An 11,011-nucleotide genomic window follows, 5' to 3' on the forward strand; every position below is an offset into this window, starting at 1 on the left:
GGTGCCCCCAGAGTAAGCCGGTTGCCATCCGGCCCAGTGTGCGTGCCAGGTCGGGTCGGCGGTCACCCGACCCAAGCATGGGGCTGCCCGGTGACCGGAGCAGCCCCCAACTGTGAAAACAAGGAAATAATATGAGGCAGGGTAACCAAAAAGGAAACACACCAAACACAGGTTACAAAGGAACATACAAAGTACTTTATTTTATACTGAATCCAGTTACAAAAGAACAGAACAAAATTCAGATAGCTATCGACCCTCAGTACAACACAGCGAACTCCGGCGTGGTTCGGTGTGCTCAGTGAGTGCAAATATTCATTGAAACAGTCAGGCTTTTATACATTTCTCCAGCCTGTTGTCCAGCCTTTCTGCAGGTTAACCATTCCATAAATAAGTTACTGCTCTAGGGTCGCTTGCCAGGTGAAATCTAGTTCATCTTAGGTTTATACATTAACAAGAAGAAATGTTAATAATGTATGCTCTAGGCCTAACATTACAAATCGGGACTTATTTTATACAATGTAGTTAAGCAGGTGTTCTCATTCAATTATAGATCAGTTTCGGTGATACAGGTAATCCATTGCACACAGGTCAGCAGAAGGACAACGTCTCAGCTCATGACCCTAACAAGTGGCCTGCAGGCAAGTTATACATTAGCTGTACAGAGGTCATGACAATCGAGTTCTGTTCTGAATAACATAGGCTACCATTTTAGCTCACATGGTGACTTTATAGAGCAAGAAAACCTAAAATGGCGCCTTGACCCAAAATGACAGTTTACATGGTTTCTAAGGTCAGGACCTTGCAATGCGAGTTTATTCACATGTAGTTTATAAGCAGCGTGTTAGCAGCTTGGCGTAGGCCAATATACATATATTCATAGCAATAGGAGGCACGATATAATTTCTAGTTTGACAAACCCTCCTTTTGGCCTATGCCAAGTGCTAAACTACTTCTGATCTCCCTGCAAATAACTCCATGCGTCATCGTCCATACACCCTGAATAGCTGTCAGAAATATCTATCGCCATTATATCTTTTACTAAGATCTCTTTCAGTACATACTCCTTAGAGGTTTTATCCGGGGCATACACTTTATGTCCTATTGTACCTATCGCCTGAGCACAACATCCCCCTAGCATTGAACATATACTTGGTAGACATTGGATACAACAACAAAGAAATAGCAGAATTCCCAAAATAACCAGCAAGACTGAAAGCACTTTCCAACCCCAAGACCGCAAGAAGTCCCAGAACCAAGCGCTAAGATCCCAATTTCCCTCAGGAACATGCACTTCTGAACTAAGAATGTGCAGATTCTGTATTGCCTTAAAAATTGTCGGCGAGGAATCTGGTACGAAAACACAGCAAGCGGACCCCACTAATTTGCATACTCCACCCCGTTCTGCCAGAATGACATCTAATGCCATCCGATTTTGGAGTGCTACCAATCTTATTGCTTTTTGTTCTAGTGTCATATTGTAGAGTATGTCCATGGTCCGGTTGATCGTTCTCTCCAGTACCCTTGCTAATCCCCTAATGTTCTCAGAGTTTGTTATTTGTCCCCAAAAGGGCACAACTGATTTTGCTATATCTCCCAATACTTGCCCAGGGGTATCGCCATTCTTGTCCCGCCGTGGGCGAGCCTTAGAAACCTCCAATGTACTAGCTACAAATACCCCGGGTAACAGGATTCCTAAATAACAGGTTCCCTGCCAATCCTTGGGCAACCAGGGAAATGCTAAACTACCACAAACAAAATAAACAGGCCCCCCTACATACAGAGGCCTGTTTTCTCCAGTCAAATTTACAATGTTCATACAACCTTCAAAATCTCCCATTGGCCGAGTGCCATTTCTTTGTACACAAAAGGGGACCGAGTCAGGTCTATGATTTATAGAGTAAGAAGGAGGCACGGCGTCCTTATTGTCTATCAGAGCCATTTTAAAGGAAATTAAAGTTTGAAAAGGAAGAGACAGTTTATCAGACGGCCTAATAGAAGCGACATTAGGTTTACTTCTATTTGCAAAAAGCGAGCATCCCAGGGGAGTTAATTCACGTTTCTCGAAATCATTCAACTTAGTTCCATCAAAGTTCCCTGAGATGCTATCATTCCAACGGCCAAAGAATAGTGCTCTAAGAGAGGCATAGCAAGCAGTCGTTAAAGGTAAAGGGTGAATATACCATCCCAGACCCTTGTTCCCATGTTGCGGTAAATGAGTGCAAATCCAACAATTACTCTTATTAAAAATGGCATGCATTGCATTCATTACTATCATTAGAGTGTTATTATGATACTTTTGTCTATGTTGGGAGTCTCTAGGGGACGGAGTGTGAAGGTGTACAGAGGGAGTCAAAGCAGTCGGTACAATCTCGGTCAGTAGTGAAGGTTTTAGAGGATAGATTTCTTCAAAGTACCAAAGTCCTACAGCAGTAATTGCAAAAATAACAATTATCGTTATCAAAACACAGCAGTACGTTTTCGGGGCCCAGGCACATTGTTCATTGTCCAAGTTGGTCACCCCCTTATTCACAAGTCCAGTGCGAGGAGCAGCAGTGGAGGTGGCAGGCATTGTAAGTCCTCAATCGACGACCCCAATGTTCTTTGCTGGCGACGCTATGGTCACGCGATTTCTTAGTCCTTCCCAACCCTAGCCAGCAGAATCCCTTTTTTTCCCCTTTTGTTCAACAGAAACTTTCTTATACAAAGGAAAACTTTCAATCACTTCTCTTTCTCAAATGCACGGAAAAACCCGTGCCGTAGTTCTATTTTCTTCGTCGAAGGTTGTACCTGGTGGTACCCAAGATTGTTTGGTCCGAAAATAAGGTGTCATCACTTCCTGAGGGAAGCGACGTATCGGAGGCGACGGAAGTCGCAGAGCTTGAAACAGTATTTTCCAGAAGTGATTTTTCAAAAGAGTGCAGAGACGAAATGGACTGTTCCCCAAGCTCCACGGGCTCAGAGAAATTCTCCGACGCACTCACAGCGCTGTTTGCTACTCCAAGATCAGGGACTGTAGCATCAGCGAGGGGTTCTGCTTCTTCTGTAACGTGTGGCGTCGGGTGAGGAAGTTTCTTGACATGCGTCGCGTGGATCCAGTGTTTCTTTCCAGCCACCCGCACTGCTGTCCGAGTGACCAACAGCACCTGGTAGGGTCCCTTCCAACGAGGAGCGAGACAGGAAGATCTTTCGTAGGCCTTCACTAGGACCCAACTTCCAGGCTGTATATCGTGTCCTGGGCCCGTGAACCGTACAGGTAAAGCTGAAAACACCTGGTGATAAATGAAATACAGGTTTTTAGTTAACTGGTTACAGTAGTCGGAGAGAAGTACATTTTCTACATCGCGCAATGCGCAGCTTTTAGGCAAACCCCAAATATTAGCAGGTCTCCCCATTACCACCTCAAAGGGAGAGAGCCCAGTCTTAGTTTGAGGGGTTGTCCGCATTGAAAGTAACACGATCGGTAAGGCGTCCGGCCATTTTAGTTTGGTGCCGGCACACGTCTTAGCGAGCTTGTTTTTTATGATACCATTGTGTCTTTTCACTAATTCGGCGCTCTGAGCATGTCTGGCCGAATGGAATCGTTTGTCAATTTGCAATGCCGTACATATCTGTAGAATTACAGCAGTGATAAAATGCGGACCATTATTCGACCAGATAACTCTCGGCAAACCGAACCGTGGGAAGAATTCCTTTAACATGGTCTTTGCAGTGGTCATGGCTGTAGCGTCTTTAACAGGGAAAGCCTCGACCCACTTACTAAAGGCGCAAATGACCACAAGGACATATTTTAGATTGTTACATCGCTCCATTTCAATAAAGTCAAAGTGGATCATTCAAACGGGACAGAAGGAAGCCCAAAGCTACCTCTTGGAGTTGCTGTCCCCTTTCCCACATTGTGTTGTAGGCAAATCATGCAATTTTGGACATAATGCTGGGCAATTTTTGAAATCTTATCGTTTACCCAGACTTTCTCTAACATTCTCGTGATCTGTTGAGCGCACACATGTGTGGGACCGTGTGCCATGGTAACCATCATTACTATATAGGCATTAGGAAGCAACCATTTCCCTTCAACCATGTCCACCCAACACCCATCATCATTGAGTTTCCCCAAGCCCTCAGCCCACCTCTTGGATTCTTCTAATGTGGCATCGGCTTGGATAACCCGTACAGACCCAACACCCTCATCCATTGCATAGGCATCTACAGTCTCCCTTGAAACATACATCTCCGTGAAGAGATCAGAGGCAGTTTGTCTAGCTATTTGATCAGCGAAAGCATTCCCTTTCCCTACACCATCTATTATCTTGTGATGTGCTTCGCACTTAATGATTGCTAACTGACTAGGGAGCGCAAGCGCTGAAAGCAATTGTACTATCAGGGAGCCATGTTGGATCTTGGTGCCATGTGAAGTTAAAAACCCTCTCTCTGGCCAAAGTCTCCCAAAGTTGTGAGCCACCCCAAAGGCATACTGGCTATCAGTATATATGTTTACTGTTAACCCTTCGGAAAGCTCACAAGATCGAGTCAATGCTATAATCTCTGCGGCCTGCGCAGAGTTATGCGTAATTCTCTTGGTCTCCACAACCGTACTCAATGTAGTGACTGCATACGCAGCTGTGGATGTACCATCCAGTAGTTTGAAGCAGGAGCCATCACAAAACAGGTCCCCTTGTGGGTTATCCAAAGGAGTGTCCCTCAAATCAACTCTGCCTTTTGTATCTTGTTCAGTAGTATACAGGCAGTCATGTGACTCTTCGTCACCGCAAACAGTATTTTGCAGGAAATGTAGGAGGTCAGCCGGATTAAGAACGCAGCACCTCCTAATTTGAATGTGGGGAGCAAACAAGATTAATTCATATCTTGTCAGTCGTGCGGAAGTGAGGTGTTGCGTTTGGGTTTTGTTCAATAGAATATCTACAGAGTGAGGCACCATCAGGGTTAAATCATGGCCTAGGACCATTCCCTCACTCTGTTTTACAGACGCAGCAGCAGCAGCGACAGCGCGCAAACATCTTGGCAAAGCGCATGCAACAGGATCAAGGGCGGAAGAGTAGTAACCGCATGGCCTATTCTTCCCTCCATGTTCCTGCGTTAATACAGCCAAAGCACATCCATCACATTCATGCACAAACAACACAAAGGCCTTCTCATAGTTCGGTGTGCCCAAAACTGGCGCCGAACATAATGCAGTCTTGAGCAACTCGAATGAATGTTGATGCTCCGTATTCCATGGCAATGGCGAAGAAATACCCTTCTTCGTCAAGGCCAACATCCGTTTTATCACTAGTGAGAAGTTTTGGATCCATAACCTACAGTAAGAAGCCATGCCTATCAAGGCTCTAACTTCCTTTTGTGTATTTGGGACAGACATGCCAGAAATGTGTTTTATTCTTTCAGGTGTCAATCTTCTTCCCTCCTTTGACAGGAGATAGCCTAAATAGGCGACCTCCTGGCAACAATATTGAAACTTTTTGAGCGAAGCTTTGTGACCATGCTTAGCTAGATGGATGAGCAACAACACAGTGCCCTCTTTACAAGAGCTCTCAGAGTCAGCGGCTAAAAGCAAATCATCAACATATTGAAGCAACGCACAAGTAGGGGGCAATCCAAGGGTATCAAGCTGCTCTTTCAAAGCCCTACTATAAATACTAGGACTCTCAGTATAACCTTGAGGTGCACGAGTAAATGTGAATGAGCGTCCCCCTAAGGTGAACGCGAACAAGTATCTACTATCCTCATGTATAGGAATACTGAAGAAAGCATTCTTTAGGTCCACAACACTGAAGTGAGTAGCCGTAGCTGGAATCATGGTTAATATTGTCGTCACATCAGGCACAATTGGAAATTGCGGTGCGACGGCTTTATTAATGGCACGTAAATCAATTATAAAACGAATGGAATTGCATTATCACCTTTTTTGTACACGGGTAAAATCGGACTATTGCACAAACTTCCTGCAATCTCCTCAATCACCCCACGATGCACAAAATCGGAAACAATGCTCTTCAAAGCTCGCTCGCCTTCAACTGAGATCTTATACTGTGGAATACGGGGCAGCTTAATTCCATGTTTCAAAACTATTTTAACAGGCTCAATCTGCAAAACACCGACATCATTGTCATCAACTGCCCACAAACACTCTGGTACATTACTGAATTCTGGCGGCAAAGGTCTAGTCAAGAATTGCGAAACAGAACATTGCTGTGGTGAAATCGTCAAACGCACTCCATCAGAAGAACAATGAATTACCGCATTTAATTCCTTCAACAGATTCAACCCCAGCAAATTCTCTCCACAATTCGAAGTCAAGAGAAATGGGCAGTGGTCCGTAAAGGAACCCAAAGAAATAGGTACCGGTGAAGAAACCGGACAAACAACTGGTGTGCCAGAAAACCCTACAGAAACATTGGTTTGCCCTGACAGTGGAATGTTTGGAACCCGAGAATGAGGGTCTATCAAAAATTGATGTTTCCTATTTCCCACTACCATTTCAACGTAGGGACCTTTCTGATTAACGGGAATAGGTGTAGGTTCCAAACCCTGCTTCGGGCAATCCTAACGAAACAAAATATCATCAAAAGGAAGCTCTTCAGATAGATATGCAGCTGAAGGATGATCAAATATGTTTCTAGTATCCACGCTCGAAGTCTGATTATCCAGTGAAAAAGGTTGTTGGGGATCCTGCGAAAACTGGCCTCTACCAGGGCCACCTACACCCGGGCGACCTCTGGATCATCTACCCAGGCACACTGGTTAATATTCACAGGACCCAAGGGCACATTCCCTTGTGGAACATACTGACCTCTAATCTGCGGACTACCCCCTCTGGGGCCTCTAACAATTTGCTGTAACAATACTTTAGTCTTCAAATCACCTTTTCTCTTCTCGACTCTATCTTTTTCATTAATGACACGGTTCTCGTAGTACTGAGCCATGTGCAGTACTTCTGATTGGGATTTCGCCTGCCAAGCGCTCTCAAAAGACATAATTTGTGACTGGATGTCAGGCAGCAATCCACGTACAAATTTGTCCACAAATAATCTTTTCCCAGACTCTGTGCCTAAGTTTTGTCCACTGAAATCCGAGAATACCTGTTCGAACCGATTAAAGAACTCGGTAGCACCCTCAGATTTTCCTTGGACACAGGCCGTAAGCTTGTCCCAAATAATTCTCTTTTTGGGGATTATAGTTTTCAGTTGTGCAATGATTCTGTCAGGCAAAGTTAGTATCACCTGAGTTGGTCTCTCACCAGCTGGCCTTTCCCCATCAAGCCTAACTATGTTAGCCCATGTATCTCCCAACCCTGGTACATCGTCTATAGTTCTAACTTGTTTCCACAAATCTACAGGCAGGAGTACAGGGAATAACAAATCAATGTCGCCTAGGGTAAACACTGACGACTGCAAAATGGACTCTATCTCTTTATAGAACCCTGTCGGATTTTTCCTAATGTCAGGAATAGTTTGTCTAATAGTATTCACTTCCTGTCGTGAAAACGGGACGTGAACTAACTGCGATACATAATGTGCAGGAATGTCCACAGCAGGTGTACCTGCTGCAGCATTAGCAGGAATCTCAACCTTTGGGACAAATGTCGGAGGAACCTCTCTCATAGGCAACTGAGATGTAGGCAACTCCGAACGCTTACTAAGCAACAGAGCTAAGTCGAGCGCTAAAGCAGTTGAAGAAGTGTCAAGTGAAAAAGCTCTCTTATAAATGCTCAATAACTCTGTGGGACAACTAACCTTTCTCTTTAAACAGTCATCCTGCAGGTACTCTACCATTACCTGTATCACTTTCCTCTGCATTTCTAGCGTATATTGACTGTATGTGTCATAGACCTTAACTGGAGTTATCAATATGTCTGAAATCCATCTGATCGCATCTTTTGTACAAATTCGCGCCTCCTCAGATGTCGATTTACGACACGGAAGAAATCGTTTCTGTACATACATACTTTCTTCTTCGTCATCCTCATTCCGTAACCTTTCCAACTCCTTTCTATACTCAAATATCCTCTCAACATGCTCATGTACCTTCTCCACAGTGTCTCTTGAAAACGCCCAAGTATTCAGGTCCCTCAACCCTTGTGGGAGGTCTGCATTATTTAATTTACCCCACATTACACATAAATGAATTCCTAAACCTTCAATGAAAACATTTTTCTCAGGAAAATTATCCATATTAGAAAGTGTGGCAAGAACATTAGCTCGATCATCTCTCTCCATACAATGCTTAGCCCATGCAAACAAATGCTGTTTCTTTTCTGTAGGAACAGTATTAAGAGTAACAATCCTCGACCCCGCACCCTGATCAACTACAAGCGGTACAGAAGTACTTGGGAGTGAGGGTGCAGGCAAATTCAATGGAGGTACTATTACTGGTGCAATGGGAAGAGGCAGAGGAGCAGGTGGAGGAACAACAACCGGAGGAATAGGAACAACAGGTTGAGCAGGAAGAGCAGGAATAATAGCAGGAAAAGGTACAGCAGGAGGAAGAGGAACATACGGAGGTGGTGCAGAGGCACCAGGCCTTCGTTCATTTAACAATTTGTCGATAAACTCATCAGAAACATGAAGATCTTTAGAAGAATAGATTTTCTGAATACCGAGTGAGAAAGCCCTGTCCATATTCCTAACCGACTCAGACTGTTTCTCCTGATCATATAACAAAGCCATTCAAAAGGGCTCCAAATATTCGTGATAAACTGATCCATTCTCGTTTTCGTAACACTACTCCCAGAACTGGCCTTTGGGATTTACGTTCAGTCAAGGGTCATTACCCATGTGGCTCCTGTAGTGTTTGCAGTTTCACTAAAAAAATGAGAGATTTCAGAATAAATGAACGAATTTGGACTTTACCTAATCTCACCAATTGCAAAACTAAGAACGTTGTATACTGCATTGAATGTCCTTGCGGACTAAGATACGTTGGACAAACCAGCAGAGCGGTACATGTCAGAATTGCTGAACATCGATCACGCATAAGATGCAAAATTGTCACGGCGCCCTTAGTTAACCATTACCTTACTTTGAAACACTCACCAAACAATATAGTATGGTGGGTCTTGGAAGCAGTTCAAAACTCTACCAACATACAGAAATGTTTGTTAGACAGAGAGGCCCGGTGGATCTTCCGATTGGGTACACATATTAGGGGATTAAATGAGGAATTTATTCCACCATTCTAATATCTACCATAATGCCACAGTATAATTCCTCTCACAGAGTCACATGTTAGTGACGAAACGCGGCTCCGCTTATATACGGCTTTGTATGGCAAGTTCAACGGCCCTCATACACCTCCCTCTTGGGGTGTGTGCTAAGGGGCCGCGCTGTGATTGGATATGTCTTATGCTCCAATCACGGGGAAGGTGTGTCAGTTCACCTCCCGCTCGTTCCTCTCTAGATCATAGAGAAAAAGGATACGTCACACGCATCCACCCACAAGTCGGAGGATGCAGTGCGTAGACGTAACAGCCGACCGAGGTTTTCTATTCGGCAGCCGGAACGCGCGTCATCACGCTGCCGGCTATTTACTCAGTCCCTATTCTATCTCTTTCACTGTCGTCAGATCCTCACTGACACTGTGAGCTACGTTTGATTCATTCTCAAACTATTGGTAAGTATATTTCTGCTTCACTTCCTACTCCGCTAAGAAGCCTTATTCACTGTTTTATATGTTTTATATCTTGCATAACACTCTGGTTTTGATATTTGTGCAATCTTGTGACCTTTAGGCACCTCTTTTCTTTTCTTCCCCCCGGTAGGTATTCGTTACCGCAACATCCATTTTGATACCAACGTTGCTTCATCACAGGGTATCATTTCCTCCACTCTGAAGAATGTTCATGATCATCGGGTTCTATTAATTTAAGATCCGTACGCGATAATTGCAGAAGAGCACATAACATCTTTTAGAGACTCAGGTAATTTCTCTTTCTGTGCTCTCTCTCTTTTTTCACTCTTTATCTCGTTATGACTACATTTCATAGATTCTGTATTTTCCAGATTCACTGAAAGATATACTTCTCCCCTGTTTTTATAATTTCTTTAATGTTATCTTTACTTCAGTGTCTTGCTTCAGTCACTCCTGCTCATGCTCTCCACCAGGGTCTTGTTTGACGTCTTGACCTCCTGCCTTTGAAGTTTTCCCCCTCATTCATTTAGGGTAAGGTTCCCCTTCTAGGCAGTTTAAATTAGTAGTCTTAACTTAAATCACTGATCAGCCTTAAAGAAATTATGGTTTTTTTAATTTAAACTTGTCAACCCAGGATTTCCGTTTGAGAAGCATACAGCATGTGATATTATGTTTTTGTTGTAATACAATTGATTTTCTTTTTTGTACAAACTATACATTTCTTTATGTGATGGAGTATTTTGTCTGCTTCCCCGTAGGGAATTTCACTACTTACTTTGCCCCGAAGAAGGCGGTTTTCCAACACCAGTGGCCTCACAGGTGGCCCGCCGAAACGTCCTAACGGTCTCAATGTCGAATGGAACTTAAATTCTGTTCCCAATTGCTTATTGATTTATTCTCTTTGAGACCTTTTTCTTTCTTTTCTCTTCATATACCAAGTGAAAAGTGGACGTTGGCAGACCTGTATATTGCTTACAAGTGCATTTATATTTTGCCTAGACCAATTGGCGGACTTTCATAAAATGCACTTAAATTTTGCTTAAACCGTAATTGCACTTAGATTTTGCTCAAATTATAACTGTATGTCTTTGTTGAAAGTAATGAATTTTATGTATTTGTTAAACACACTCTCTCTTTTTTGTGAAATAAATAAGTCAGAAAGAAAATATGTTTTTCTTTGTGTAAAATGATGTTGCTCTATGCTTCTTATGGTGACCTTGGGTTGTTGTAAGTTGGAATAAGTAGGATATCCTGCTGGATACCATTTAAAATCATTTCATAAATTTTCAAATTTAGTCTTTACGGCTATTGAAACCCTTGTTATGTGAATATTGGTGACCCCATCATTAGCTGTACCACGTCTGGGTCA

The 11,011-nt window shown here is 43.4% G+C and overlaps 1 protein-coding gene across 4 annotated transcripts in view; it reads left to right on the plus strand.

Annotated features, from left to right (window-relative positions):
- PDGFB (platelet derived growth factor subunit B) overlaps positions 1–10,810 on the plus strand; it is a 63,640-nt gene extending 52,830 nt beyond the window's left edge. Inside the window, exons 7-9 of one of the 4 annotated variants that reach the window (XR_011304934.1) lie at positions 9,773–9,931; positions 10,077–10,173; positions 10,401–10,810. The gene's annotated coding sequence lies outside the window, so the exon portion shown is untranslated. Of the gene's footprint in view, positions 1–9,772 lie in introns of all 4 variants that reach the window. The other 3 variants (XR_011304933.1, XR_011304932.1, XM_069652954.1) reach the window with 3 other exon arrangements.
- Positions 10,811–11,011: the final 201 nt, after the last annotated feature.

Source organism: Ambystoma mexicanum, chromosome 3q, assembly GCF_040938575.1.
Source record: "Ambystoma mexicanum isolate Mex_15411 chromosome 3q, UKY_AmexF1_1, whole genome shotgun sequence".
NCBI lineage: Eukaryota > Metazoa > Chordata > Amphibia > Caudata > Ambystomatidae > Ambystoma > Ambystoma mexicanum.